This window comes from Giraffa tippelskirchi, chromosome 12 (genome assembly GCF_054371585.1).
Source record: "Giraffa tippelskirchi isolate mGirTip1 chromosome 12, T2T-mGirTip1v1.2.pri, whole genome shotgun sequence".
In the NCBI taxonomy this organism is placed as follows: Eukaryota; Metazoa; Chordata; class Mammalia; order Artiodactyla; family Giraffidae; genus Giraffa; species Giraffa tippelskirchi.
This window is the reverse complement of record NC_137286.1, coordinates 111,231,125-111,245,550: the sequence shown is the minus strand read 5'-3', so window position 1 is coordinate 111,245,550 and position 14,426 is coordinate 111,231,125.

Here is a 14,426-nt window from a genome sequence, read left to right as displayed (position 1 = left end):
TCTAAATATGTGCACTTGTTTTCAGAATATTTTGAAGTGCCTTCTACCATATATTTCTATTATATATTGTAAATTATACGCTAACAATCATATTGAGATAAATGTACTGATATTTCCCCGAATTTTTCTGCTATTCTTATTTAAATTTAAAGACCTAGGTGGTGATAAATGATAATCATTCAGGATATTTTATATTCACCATCATTATTATAGTATAATATACATTTATTCTGAGGTGGAAGTTGCAGCTTTAAAATTATCTTTCGAAAATTATAAATCTTATTTTCTTTTTCTCAACTTATTTTAACATATCTAGGGTACTGTCAGTCTATATATTTAGAGGACGCAATTTAATTTTGTTATCTGTTTCAGACAGTTAAGTACAAAAATCTGAACAAATATCAATTAATGTATTCCAACAACAAATTGGTGACTGAAAATGATCATGCTACAATAGGCATGTTAAGTTTATTTGTTTTGCTTGTTTTTTTATGCTTATTAAAACATACTTTAATGTTACATTACAGTACAATTGACTATGTGGCACCATATGGAGCTTTATATTCTTTTGGAAAGGTATAAATAAAATAGAATGAGTTGGGACAGCTAGTTATTACATGGGCCTTGGAACAAGTAACCAGTAAAATGAGTAACATCTATTGTCCATTCTCCAAAATCCCTCCTTAGGATCATAGTGTCAAATTTAAATTCTTTTTCACTTTCATTTATTGGGCTTCTGTATAATATGATAAAAGAAGATGCTTATGCAAAATATTTTAGGCCTAAAAACAACAAAAAAGTTAACTAATCCACTAAGTTTGCTAATGACTTGTTGGACACTAAACAAATATTTTTCCTTATCATTTTGTTTTGTATCTAAATCTAAAAAGCATTTAACATAAGTAATACATATTAATATGTCAATATACTGTCTGTGGTATTTGAGATCTAGTTAGCATTTTTATTGGACTCCTGTGTTAACATTTTCAGAAATGGACTGTTATTAATTAACAATTTAAATCCATACTTTGATACCATGGGTCACTATTAAATGGGTCATTTCAGCAGTAATAGCTCTTACTAAGAGCAATACTTCAATTTCAGCAGATTTCAGTGTTAATAATTAAAGTGTGCATGTACCACGACCTATTTTTCATGGTAACTAGACAGCATAAGACATTAACATGATTCTGCTCTTGATGAAAGATACCATTCCATTCCACTGCTATTTTCAAAAGCATTTCACTTCTCTTAATCTAGTCTAATTAAAGGAAACTGGTTATTTACCTGTCATGTAAAAATAATAATTTCAAATCTTAACAGTAATCTGGGGAGGTATGATTGCTAAATTTGCTGGTAGGAAATATTACATGTAATTTATTGTCATTTCATTAGTTCTGCAAAACCTACTATCACTAGCATCATTAAGGACTACAAGCATTCCTTTATGCATATTCATCTTCAAGAAATCTCAAATGTAAAATCTTGTGCAAATTTCTTTCTCTCCAGCTCTTATTTTCCTGCAGCCTACCTTGTATTCCAAAGAGATACCTAGTAATTTGTGCAGCAGGTTATGAGATAGCAGTTCTGAGATTATAGTTTTGTCTCAATTAGTCTAGCTGTGGGATCTAGAAATAAATTACCTACTCTTCTTGAGGTATAGTTTTCTCTTGAGTATTATTTAAACTTTTTCTCCTTCTGGTTTTGTAATTCTAAGGCATTATTTAATTTCTAATAAAAGAGTAAAGCTAGAATTAAACAGAAATAATCTCAATTCTAGAAAGTGTACTTTGACTTCATGTGATAAAAATCATTATATATAAGTATATTAATGTAGTATGTTTTCTTAATATTATATATATGGCAATATATCTAACTGTTTAAAGTTTAGATATATTTCTAAGCTATTTAAAAGGAAATAAGTACAGAATGTTTCAAATCACCTTTATCCTGAAACAATTATTGTATATATTCTAGAAAAAGCATAGAAAATCTATGAAGAATTTAAGGAGGCTTAACAATAAGGACTGTCCAACTCCTCTGGAAGTTCACCTCACAGGCTCTTTGTAGAGAAGAATTATTTTCTTTTGCATTCATACATACATGCACATCAACACACAGTGTTCTATGTTAATATATTACTGTGTTATAAAGTTAAAAAGAAAATAAGTAATGTTATTTTCTAACCCAATTGCCAATACTTTATTAGCATTATGCAGGAAACAATGCATTTTCATTATCTTCTAGTATTCTAGTATTCAAGTATTTGAATACTATTTTTATCATCAAAAAATCAGTCAGCCATAACTGAAATATCAGGAGGTCAGCCACCACGGCATTTTTAATCAGATCTCTGAAGGTAGAAAGCCTTATCTCTACTGGAAGGTAAATATAAGGCTGTAAAATTGTACTTGTTACTAGGAGGTGAAGGTAAGGGTATTGTTTCATGTCTACTTTCATTATGTGGCTTTGTTCCTTAGAGAACTGCAATTTTCTTTCTGTATTGATTCTTTCTTCACTGATCCATGTGCCTCACTAGACGTTAATATCCACCCTAGCTTGAAGATGGGCATGATTACGCTAAGACAGGGTTTCTCAGTTTCAGCACAATTTACATTTTGGGCTAGCTAATTCTTTGCTATGGAAGTGTGCCCTGCACGTTGTAGGTTGTTTATCACTCTTCCTGATCTCTACCCACTAAATATCAGTTCAGTTCAGTCGCTCAGTTGTGTCCGAATCTTTGTGACCCCATGAATCGCAGCACGCCAGGCCTCCCTGTCCATCACCAACTCCTGGAGTTCACTCAAACTCATGTCCATCGAGTCGGTGATGCCATCCAGCCATCTCATCCTCCGTCGTCCCCTTCTCCTCCTGCCCCCAATCCCTCCCAGCATCAAGGCCTTTTTCAGTGAGTCAACTGTTCTCATGAGGTGGCTAAAGTATTGGAGTTTCAGCTTCAACATCAGTCCTTCCAATGAACACCCAGGACTGAGCTCCTTTAAGATGGACTCATTGGATCTCCTTGCAGTCCAAGGGACTCTCAAGAGTCTTCTCCAACACCACAGTTCAAAAGCATCAATTCTTCAGTGCTCAGCTTTCTTCACCGTCCAACTCTCACATCCATACATGACTACTGGAAAAACCATAGCCTTGACTAGATGGACCTTTGTTGGCAAAGTAATGTCTCTGCTTTTTAATATGCTATCTAGGTTGGTCATAACTTTCCTTCCAAGGAATAAGTGTCTTTTAATTTCATGGCTGCAATCACCATCTGCAGTGATTTTGGATCCCCCCAAAATAAAGTCTGACACTGTTTCCCCATCCATTTCCCATGAAGTGATGGGACCAGATGCCATGATCTTAGTTTTCTAAATATTAGTAGCCCTGCTCTAATTATTCCAACCAAAAAATGTCTCAGGTATTGTCAGGTATCTTCTCAAAGGCAAAATCACCACCACCACCACCCCCCAAATCACAGCACTGGCACTGGCCTGAGAACATTCTAAATATTCTTGCCCATTAATTGCTCAGGAATATGTGACCAGATACAAGAGGACTTCTGGAAAGATTTTGGGGAAAAGTTTCAGCATTTCTAAAAATGAACATTCTAAGACAGAGGCCATTTCACATCCTCCTCTAAGTATTGTAATGTCTGGATATAGTGTCTACAACTGCTACAGCCTGCTTCTATAAGTCTGAAGATGGGGTCAAGGTTAAGGATGATGAATGAATAGATGGGAAGATCCTGATAGATACCAAAGCCATCATGTTAATGAATCAGCTGTTATTTAAGCCTACATTTGGACTCTTACTAATGTGATGAAAGTTATTTCTTTAGTCTATAAGCCAAGATAAAGGTTTGTTTTGTTATTTAGAGAAAGAACACTTTATATGTTAACAGAAGGAAATATTATAAAATTTATATTGGATTTGACAGTATTTTTCCTTTGACTTCCACCTTCTAACTCACCATTCCACCATACTCCTGATGGTTTAGAAGTTATACAAATACAAACAAAAAATATCTCTTTGGGTTTTTCAGATTTAGCAAAATGAAAAAAAAGTACTCTTTCCTTAACAAAAATTAAGCTGATTAATATTACCTTGAAAATTCATAATTCAGATGCAAGACTAATTTAAAAACAAGTCTTCTGTACGACTCTTGAGAATCTTTTGGACTGCAAGGAGATCAAACCAATAAATCCTGGAGGAAATCAACCGTGAATATTAATTGGAAGGACTGATATTGAAGCTGAAGGCCTGATACTTTGGCTGCGTGATGCGAAGAGCTGACTGGTTGTAAAAGATCCTGATACTGGAACAGAATGAAGTCAAAAGGAGAAGGGGGTGTCAGAGGATAAGATGGTTAGATAGCATCACCTCTAACTCAATGGACATGAATTTGAGCAAACTCTGGGTGATAGTAAAGGACAGGGAAGTTTGATGTGCGGCAGTCTGTGGCGTCACAAAGAGTGGGACATAACTTAGCAACTGAACAACAACAATTTCCCTATCATGTCTGGGGAGCAGTATATATTAGATTCAGTGAAGGATAATTAGACTGTAATGTAGTATTTACTCAAAATGTAGAGGTGACTTTTTCCCCCATGGCTTTATTTATTTATTTATTTTTCAAATAACAACTTATTTCAATCTAACTTCAAGGATTGTAACTTACTTTTCTGGATTAGTTCTAAAACATATTGTTGAAATTCAGATATATCACAAGCCACTGTACTGCAGCAACATGAATCATAGTTCTTCATGGTCTCTAAGCTCAAAAAATGGATTTTGAAGAAGAAGAAATTTACTTGTCTATTGAATAAATTGTGACCTTTAACTTAAAAGAAGTGCTGGCCTCCATATGATAGCATATTCTTTATCACAAATTAATAAAAATTAGGAAAATTTGCTGTTCTGTTTTAGGCCTATACATGACTGAATTTTAAATAAGATGATTTTATTTCATTGCCTTAACAAATCTTACCTTTTAGATAGCTGATTCATTGCCTTAATGTTGTAGAAATCTAACATGAAATCTCAGAAATGGGGATCAATATGCACAATCCTTTTTAATTTGTGACTGGCCTTCATCAAATACATGTGTAAACCCAGATGTAGCTACAAATACAGTCACAAAAAGAGGCCAAACAAAAAATCTAGTATTAATTTCATTATTAACATATTGCTGAAAAGCCCTTGTAAAGGATAATCATTTTCAGGAATCAGCATAGATCCACAGATTGAAAATTGCTGCATATTAAATTGTTCATCTTCTTTGATTCCACCTCTCATCCTTCCATATTATCAGCTTTAGTGTCTCTAAACCAACAACATTTTTGATACTTATTTATTGATTGGTTATTACATTTTCACTCTCTCTCCCCTCTTTGAAAACCTCTTGTCTTTCCTACCCAGTACATATTCTGGTCATTGATTATAATAATTTCCTTTTAAACACCATTACATCCCTTGCCCCTTCTCACTTTGTGAGAATTGCTCAGCAAAGTCTCAATTTTAATTGCATCTACTTTTAGGGTACTCTTATTTGCACTAAAGCAGTCAAATGTGAGTACAAAGAAACAAAAAAAAAACACTTTACCACTCTATCTGTTCTCTAATTGTATAATTGTGAACCTCAAGTGAATACTGAGTGCTGCCCAGTCACCATAATGTAGTTCTTTATTCTTTTCTCTCTTCTACTTGAAACTATTTCACACTCTCCTCTGTCTCCAAAACTCCATCACTTCCTTCTCTATCCTATTCTCAGGCCATATCTTTGTTTCCTACCTCTCGAAACATAAGTAAGAGATTCCAAGTGATGCCTACTATCAATTATTCCCATCATATAACGCCAGCAGCCTTCCACCTCCTTCAAAATGGTTCATTTAATATTCTTGCACATCTGATTTCATAGAAAATCCATTTTGACAGATTACAGTTGATCTGTCAAAAACTCTGGAGTCATGAAGGTCCTTTTCTCTCTCACACTTTCTCTCTCTCTCCACTGCATTTTTGAGATATCCTGTAGGCTATACTTTCAAAACTCATAATGAATCTGATCCTGAATTGTTATCCCTATTTCCAGTAGTTCATTCTATCACTATATTATTTAAATAACCTCTAGTATGTCTTTGCTTCTATTCTTTATTCAGGAATTGTATTCCCAACATAGTTGCTATAGATGTTCTTATATAAACCTTCCTTGGACTCAGTGAGTTAGCCCAATTTCTTTCTATTAAATTATACTTGTATCTTTTATTTTTTCTTTTGATGATTTGAAATGTTTCTTTTTACTTTCAAACAACTGCTTTACCCAGCTTTTTAAGTGTTTGGTCATGTGATTTTTCTATGTTCATTTCTGTAGTTCTAATTGTACTGTACACATTTCTAGGCAGAAGTATTTTGTTATATATTCACATCATTGAAGACTTCAACTATTTTTGCTAATAAAAATCGTTTCTTTTTTAACTTTTATCCACTATTAGATAGTATCTGTACCTAAATCAGGACTTCATCTGAACATCAAATGCCATAAAATATGGCAAATCTTTTTTAATTGTTGTATCTTTGCTGAATAGCTAATGTGTGTGAATATTGTACTTAATTCTGGGGATATACTGGCTTATAATACAATGTTTCTAATCTCAGGGAAGGTTTTATAAAAAATAGTTACAGTAGAGTATATAATAAGCATTTAAATACATGTATTTCAGTGGAGGTAATCAATTAAGAGTCTTACAAAAGCTTATGAAAATGTCCTTTTGAGTTCCACACTAAAGAATTAATATAATTTCCTCAGGCATATAGGGGAAGAAGAGGCATCATGAGCAGGCAGCAAACAAATGACTCTGTATTGGGAGATGGAACCATTTGTTGGGGAGAGTTAAGAGCTGAGATGTGAGAAGCAGGCTTCTTCAGCTCATATCTGTTCTTTACCAGCCATCCAAGACTAAACAGGATAGTGAAAACTCTTCTTTCATTGTTTCATATCTAATTTCTTTATTGTTTTCAGAGATAATAGCCTACATTTCTTCTCTGTGAGTATTTTTTGTTATCTATTACATGTTAGATTCATTTGTTTCAGATTACAGCTTTAACATTGTGGTTTTCTGCATTCACAATTAAACACATTGTTCTTCCCATAATCTTTACTGTTAATGCTCATAATTAGTCACTTTCTTCTTAATGGTTTCACTGAAAACTAGCACTTTAATCACTGCAAAAGAAGTGCCTACAAATAGCCCAAAGCAAAGGGAAAAGTTGTAAGCTACAACCATTTTAACTGATGAAGGGGCCACAAGGGAAATACAACCCTTACAAGTTATGAATAGCTTATAATTCTCATATCTCCTTGTTTTTATTATTATCCAATAAACATTAATGACTAAACCATAATTATATGGTATGTTATTATGTCATGTCATACTAAACTACAAATAAAATCCCTACTTAGCATCTGAGAACATGAAATTGCCATTTTCCCCCAAGAGATAAATCCTTGTAAAAGAAAGTTGTATCACATAATTTGTTGTTTCTGTTCTGCATGTTCTGAAATGTGAGGTTCAGAGAAATGTGACATTTAGTGCTTTATAAAATGTGCACTAAGAAAATAAAGAAGAGGTAGGAACAGACACTGTTCATTGGAAAATGACCAAAAAGCTTGGGTTCAGTTTCTGGCTCCCTTTCTTATTATATACGTTGTCTTTAATGATCCCCTTGCTTTTATGACAGTTTCAAATATGTAATAATAGTAACAGTATATTTATCATAGTGTTTTATACCATCTACTTTCACTTTGTGGAACATATTATTTTTCTTCTCTAGTTGTCTGTCCCCTTTCCATTTACTTTTACTTCTTCCTCTGTTCACCAAATATATGTATATATACATATATATATATATATATATATTTCTTTTTTCCTTATGAGAAAACTAAAATACTTGCATATTTTTCTTTAAGATGCATATTTTGACATATTTTAATGTATCTTTTATTAATTATGGAACAAATCTTATGGTAATAATCTCCAGATTCTGATTAAGAAAAATATATCTTGGATTTCTAATGAAGGGCTTTAATTATGCTAACCAAGTAGCATCTATTCTTGACATATTATGTAAGGAACATTTTTTTTCATCATGTTGCATTTTCTCACAATTTTTTTTTGCCAATTTGAGTACCAAAAATTATTGAGGTTTTCTTGGTATGATTTTTAATTTTGTTACCATTTCCAGACTAATGTTGGTTCTTCTTTCTCAGTTGTATTTATTGAATGTATTCTGATTATAAAGTATATAAAAAATGTGGTACACCACTTGAGTATTGAAAAATGGCATTGATAAATGATATACATTTTAACATGGATGCTCTTAAGCATTATTCTTAAAATAGCTCTTTCATTCGCAGCCTTAGTTGATTAACATATTGTCAAAGAAATACAGAGGAAAAGGAATCAGGAAAGTATTTAAAATATATCTTATTAACCTAAGTTTTGGAGTAATACAGAATATAATTTTAAGACTTATAAACAAGACAATGTTTTTATTAAGATGTGATGTCTGAGGGTTGCACATACAGATGTGCAACTCTTTTTGCTTTTGATTCTCAGTTTATTGAACTAGAATATGTCTGCTAATGTTCAAAGATATGCTTGTTTAAAGGTCTGTTTTCATGTAGAGTTGTCTAAAGGAAAACAAACAAACAAAAATCATGACAATTTCTCAATATATAATTCCTTTCTAACTAAAATAATTTATAAAGATTTAGTGAAATGGCATTTCTGTATTTTCCTTTTTCTTTTTTCCTATGATTGTTCTTCCACTTTTATCCTTTTAGGAGTCTTGCATGAATCAAACAGAGATCAAGCTAGAAATCCAATTTGAATGATAGGCACCATTATAATCTCAAAACTGCTTTTCTCTTTAGATGACACTAAGTGCTCCCTGATTGGGTCAAGATGATCACATCTTGCTCCAGAATCTTCACAAAACACATCTCAGCAGTCATACACTGAATGCTCATATGTGTCTCATATATATATATCTATATATATATATTTTTTTTTTCTTTAGACAGACATAGAAACATCAGGCTATAAATTAGTTTCTGGATAAGACTACTAAAATAATCAGATTAATAGCATAAGAATATTATGCACAAATATATATTTTTTAAAAAGTTTCTTATAGTTTTAATAAATCATTTATTCTATTAAAAATAAAATCACACAGAAAAGGTAAACAAATAAAAACTAAATTGTAGTAGACAGGACAAGTAGTTATTACCAAACCCACAACAAGTAAACACCCGCTAATGAGTTCAAGCTAGTACTGGTCACCCATAAGAGAAGTCAGTAAATTGAGAGATGAGGTGTTGTGACAAGAAATAGAAACCTTATTCAAAAATAAATAAAAACTTTATTTCAAAAGAGTGAGAAAATTGCAGACTGGTGTCCCAAAGAACCATTTTATTGGAGATTAGAATTCAGGCTTCTTTTACACTAAAACAGGAGAGGCTGTGGCTGGCTGTTGCAAACTTCTTGGTATTAGTCAGACCCCAGAGGTGATGTGATAATCCTTTGTTTTGCAGCTGCCCATGTAGGTCTGGTCAAGACATTCCTGCAAACCTCCAACAAGACAAACATTATTTTCCATTGTGCAACTTTTTATCACTATATGAATGAAAACTGTTATGCGTTTAAAGGTCAAGCAGGGGAGGAAGAGCCTCAAGAAGTGGCTATTATGCACATTTCAGGCTATAGGCAATGTTCCATTACAAAGGTGCAGAGTTAGCATGACTAAGCATGGGTAAAGGAGAACAAAGTTTAGAGCTAAAATAATAGATCCGATATGGAGTCAGGTTTGTTCTCCTTTGTTACACACCTATTCCAAAAAAAATGAGATATTATTTTAATTTTTCAAATTACTTCACAGCTAAAATTTGGAGGTATTAAATATGCCATAAATTTCAGGAAAATTAGAAGAAGACAATGTAAATAGAAATCACTGACAAGATCCCCTTACACTGATACTAATGCAAGAATATCAGAGTAGTTTTAAACTGCTCTTTCAAACTTTACTATGAATATGGGTTGCAAGACTCTCAACCTCAACATAACTAATATTTTTTAATGCCATAGAAACACACAACATTAGACCTATCCTCAATATATTTCTAAGTGTACAAGTACAGTATAATATTGTAGACTACAAGCACAATATTGCATAGTAGATTTCTAGAACTTATTCACATCACCTAACTTTAATTTTATACTCATTGAACATCTCTCCCGTCTATGGAAAACACAATTCTATGATCTGTTTCTACAATTTTGACTATTTTAGATGCCTCATATAAGTGGGGTTATGCAGCATTTATCCTTCTGTAACTGGCTTTTTTCACTCAGCAGAATGCCAGCCAATTATATTCATGTTGTTGTGTTATGACAGGATTTCTTATTTTTTAATGCTGATGAATATTTCACTAAATGTATATACCAGATTTTCTTTATGCATTCATCTACTGATAAATGTTAGTTGTTTCCATATATTTGCTGTTATTTAGTCACTAAGATATGTCTCACTCTTTTACTATTCCATGGCCTGTAGTGCACCAGTCTCATCTGTCCATGGGATTTTCCAGGCAAGAATCAGTTCAGTTCAGTTCAGTTCAGTCGCTCAGTCATGTCCGACTCTTTGCGACCCCATGAATTGCAGCAAGCGAGGCCTCCCTGTCCATCACCAACTCACGGCATTTACCCAAACCCATGTCCATCAAGTCGGTGATGCCATCCAGCCATCTCATCCTCTGTCGTCCCCTTTTCCTCCTGCCCCCAATCCTTCCCAGCATCAGGGTCTTTTCCAATGAGTCAACTCTTTGCATGAGGTGGCTAAAGTATTGGAGTTTAAGCTTCAGCATCAGTCCTTCCAATGAACACCCAGGACTGATCTCCTTTAGGATGGACTGGTTGGATCTCCTTGCAGTCCAAGGGACTCTCAAGAGTCTTCTCCAACACCACAGTTCAAAAGCATAAATTCTTCAGCGCTCAGCTTTCTTCACCATCCAACTCTCACATCCATACATGACTACTGGAAAAACCATAGCCTTGACTAGATGGACCTTTGCTGGCAAAGTAATGTCTCTGCTTTTTAAAATGCTATCTGCTGCTGCTGCTGCTGCTAAGTCACTTCAGTCGTGTCCGACTCTGTGCGACCCCATAGACGGCAGCCCACCAGGCTCCACCGTCCCTGGGATTCTCCAGGCAAGAATACTGGAGTGGGTTGCCATTTCTTTCTCCAGTGCATGAAAGGAAAAAGTGAAAGGGAAGTCGCTCAGTCGTGTCCGACTCTTAGCGACCCCATGGACTGTAGCCTACCAGGCTCCTCCATCCATGGGATTTTCCAGGCAAGAATACTGGAGTGGGGTGCCATTGCCTTCTCCGAATATGCTATCTAGGTTGGCATAATTTTCCTTCCAAGGAGTAAGTGTCTTTTAATTTCATGGCTGCAATCACCATCTGCAGTGATTTTGGAGCCCCCCAAAATAAAGTCTGACACTGTTTCCACTGTTTCCCCATCTATTTCCCATGAAGTGATGAGACCAGATGTCATGATCTTAGTTTTCTGAATATTGAGCTTTAAGCCAACTTTTTCACTCTCCTCTTTCACTTTCATCAAGAGGCTTTTTAGTTCTTCTTCACTTTATGCCATAAGGGTGGTGTCATCTTCATATCTGAGGTTATTGATATTTCCCCCGGCAATCTTGATTCCAGCTTGTGCTTCTTCTAGCCCAGCGTTTCTCATAATGTACTCTGCATATAAATTAAATAAGCAGGGTGACAATAGACAGCCTTGACGTACTCCTTTTCCTATTTGGAACCAGTCTGCGGTTCCATGTCCAGTTCTAACCGTTGCTTCCTGACCTGCATACAGGTTTCTCAAGAGACAGGTCAGATGGTCTGGTATTCCCATCTCTTTCAGAATTTTCCACAGTTTATTGTGATCCACACAGTCAAAGGCTTTGACATAGTCAATAAAGCAGAAATAGATGTTTTTCTGGAACTCTCTTGCTTTTTTGATGACCCAGCAGATATTGACAATTTGATCTCGGGTTCCTCTGCCTTTTCTAAAACTAGCTTGAACAGCTGGAAGTTCACTGTTCACGTATTGCTGAAGCCTGGCTTGGAGAATTTTGAGCACTACTTGTGTGCATTTCTGTTTCCTTCTCCAAGGGACCTTCCTGATCCAGGGATGGAACTTGTGTCTCTTGCATTGGCAGGCAGTTTCTTTACCACTGAGCCACCAGGGAAGCCCTTCCATTTCTTGACTATTTATATGAAGCTGTTCTAAACATTGATGTGCCAATATGTCTTTGAGATCCTGATTTCAATTCTTTTAGATATATGTCCCAAAGCAGCATTAATGGATCATATGATAATTCTTTTTTTTTTTTTTTTAAGATTTTGAGGAAACTTTATACTGTTTTCCATAATGGCTGCACCATTTTACATTTCAACCAATAGTATACACGCGTTCCAATTTCTCCATATCCTCACAAACACTTTTTAATCTTTGTTTATTTTTATAACATCCATTTTAAGAGCTGTGAAATATTATCTCATGGTTTTGATTTTCATTTCCCTGATGATTAGTGATATTTAGCATCTTCTCATTAGCTGTCAGTCATTTGCATACATTGTTTGGAGAAATTTCTATTCATGTCCTTTGCCCATTTTTAATCAAGTTGGCTTTTGCTGTTGAGTTGCTAGCTCCTTATGTATTTTGGATACTAACCCCTTATTGAAGATATGGTTTGTAAATATTTTCTCACATTCCATTGATTGCCTTTTCACTTTGTTGTTTGTTTCCCTTGTTATGCAGAAGCTTTTTAGTTTGATGTAGTTCCATCTGTTTGGTTTTGCTTTTGTATCCTGTGTCTTTTGTTTAGATCTTTAGGTGTCCTAGGCATGTCATGTTCTTCAGCACTCCATGAGGGAAGACAGAAACCATTCCCTTGAGTAACTCACTAGAAGGATATTGGATGAATGCCCCACTCTCTCTTTTCCCAAGTGAATTTGTGGGCCAAATTTTCACGTGAATTTCTCTTGACACTCAGCTGTGCCAGCTTGGTGTGAAGGCTGACATGGTAAAGTGAAATCACTCTCCTTACTCATTTTCATGCAGTTATTTTTGGATTTGTGCTTGTCTGAGGACTGAAACTACTTGACTAAATCCTGAAATCTCAGCAAGTTATTTGATCCACAAATTGCTTTTAAATCAATGTTGCTGCAAGCAACTATGGCTAGGATTCCTCCTCTGCCATTTTGCTGATGTAACTTCTTATATATCTTTGTTTTCTCCTTTGTTATACATATTCATTCATGTGAATTTTTATATACTCAGATATATGATGCACTGTTAAAAGATAAACTTAGCCATATTAAATATTTTGAGTTTATATGAACATTCATCTATTTGAATGGGGCACCACTCAAATCAGAAATGGTTCAGAGGGCTCCATCCATGGGAGATAAGGGAAAGACACCTGAGAATTCCCTGGCAGCCTAGTATTAGGCAGTTCCTCACTTCCAGGTCCAGGTTCAATTCCTGGTCAGGGAAGTAAGAGGGGAACTAATATCCCACAAACAACACAGTACAGCTAAAATAAGAAAACAAATAGTGGCAAAGCATAAAAAAAAAAAAAAGTGGTTATAGTTTAAAGCCCTTGGCTGTTACAATTGGTTGCTCTTAGGTTTTGATTTCTTTTTCACGTAAAGGATGATTTATTATTAAAATTTATCACTGGCTAGGGAACAAACAGATAGAATAAAAAGATCAGTTAAAAAGTGAGTGCGGAGAGGTGTGCACTGCAGCTTGAGCTTTAGAGGTGGGAGGGAAAAAAATAGCACCAGGGGGATGCCACTTGGCTTGAGCTGTAGAGGTGAAAGGGAAGAGTAGCATCAGAGGGATGCCACTTCTTGGGCAAGCTCTGCCTCTTGGGCCAGGCGCCCCTCCACTCCAGCTCACCTTGAGAGAATGGCACCCCTGTCACCGGCCCGCCACAGACCTTCCTGCCTTTCTCTGTTGGCTGCTTTTGGCAACTAAAAGGCAAGTGTTCTCTTGCCAAGGAAGTGCCCCAGGGATTCCTCAGGCATTTATAGGATTAGATTTTTGGTTTGAATATGTAAGCCACCAGAGCCTGAGAGCCACTTCAGTCTAAAGTTCTCCATGTTTAATTAATTTTGCAATAGGAATATATGTAAACTGCATGCTCTTTAGAATTAAATGTATCTAGAAGAAAAGATTATGTTTGAAATGATGCATATATTTTCTAATTCACTAAATATAACTCAATGATTAGTTAGATTTTCATCCAAATGAAATCAATGTGAATTACCAAATGTCATAGTCATTTGAATAGTCTT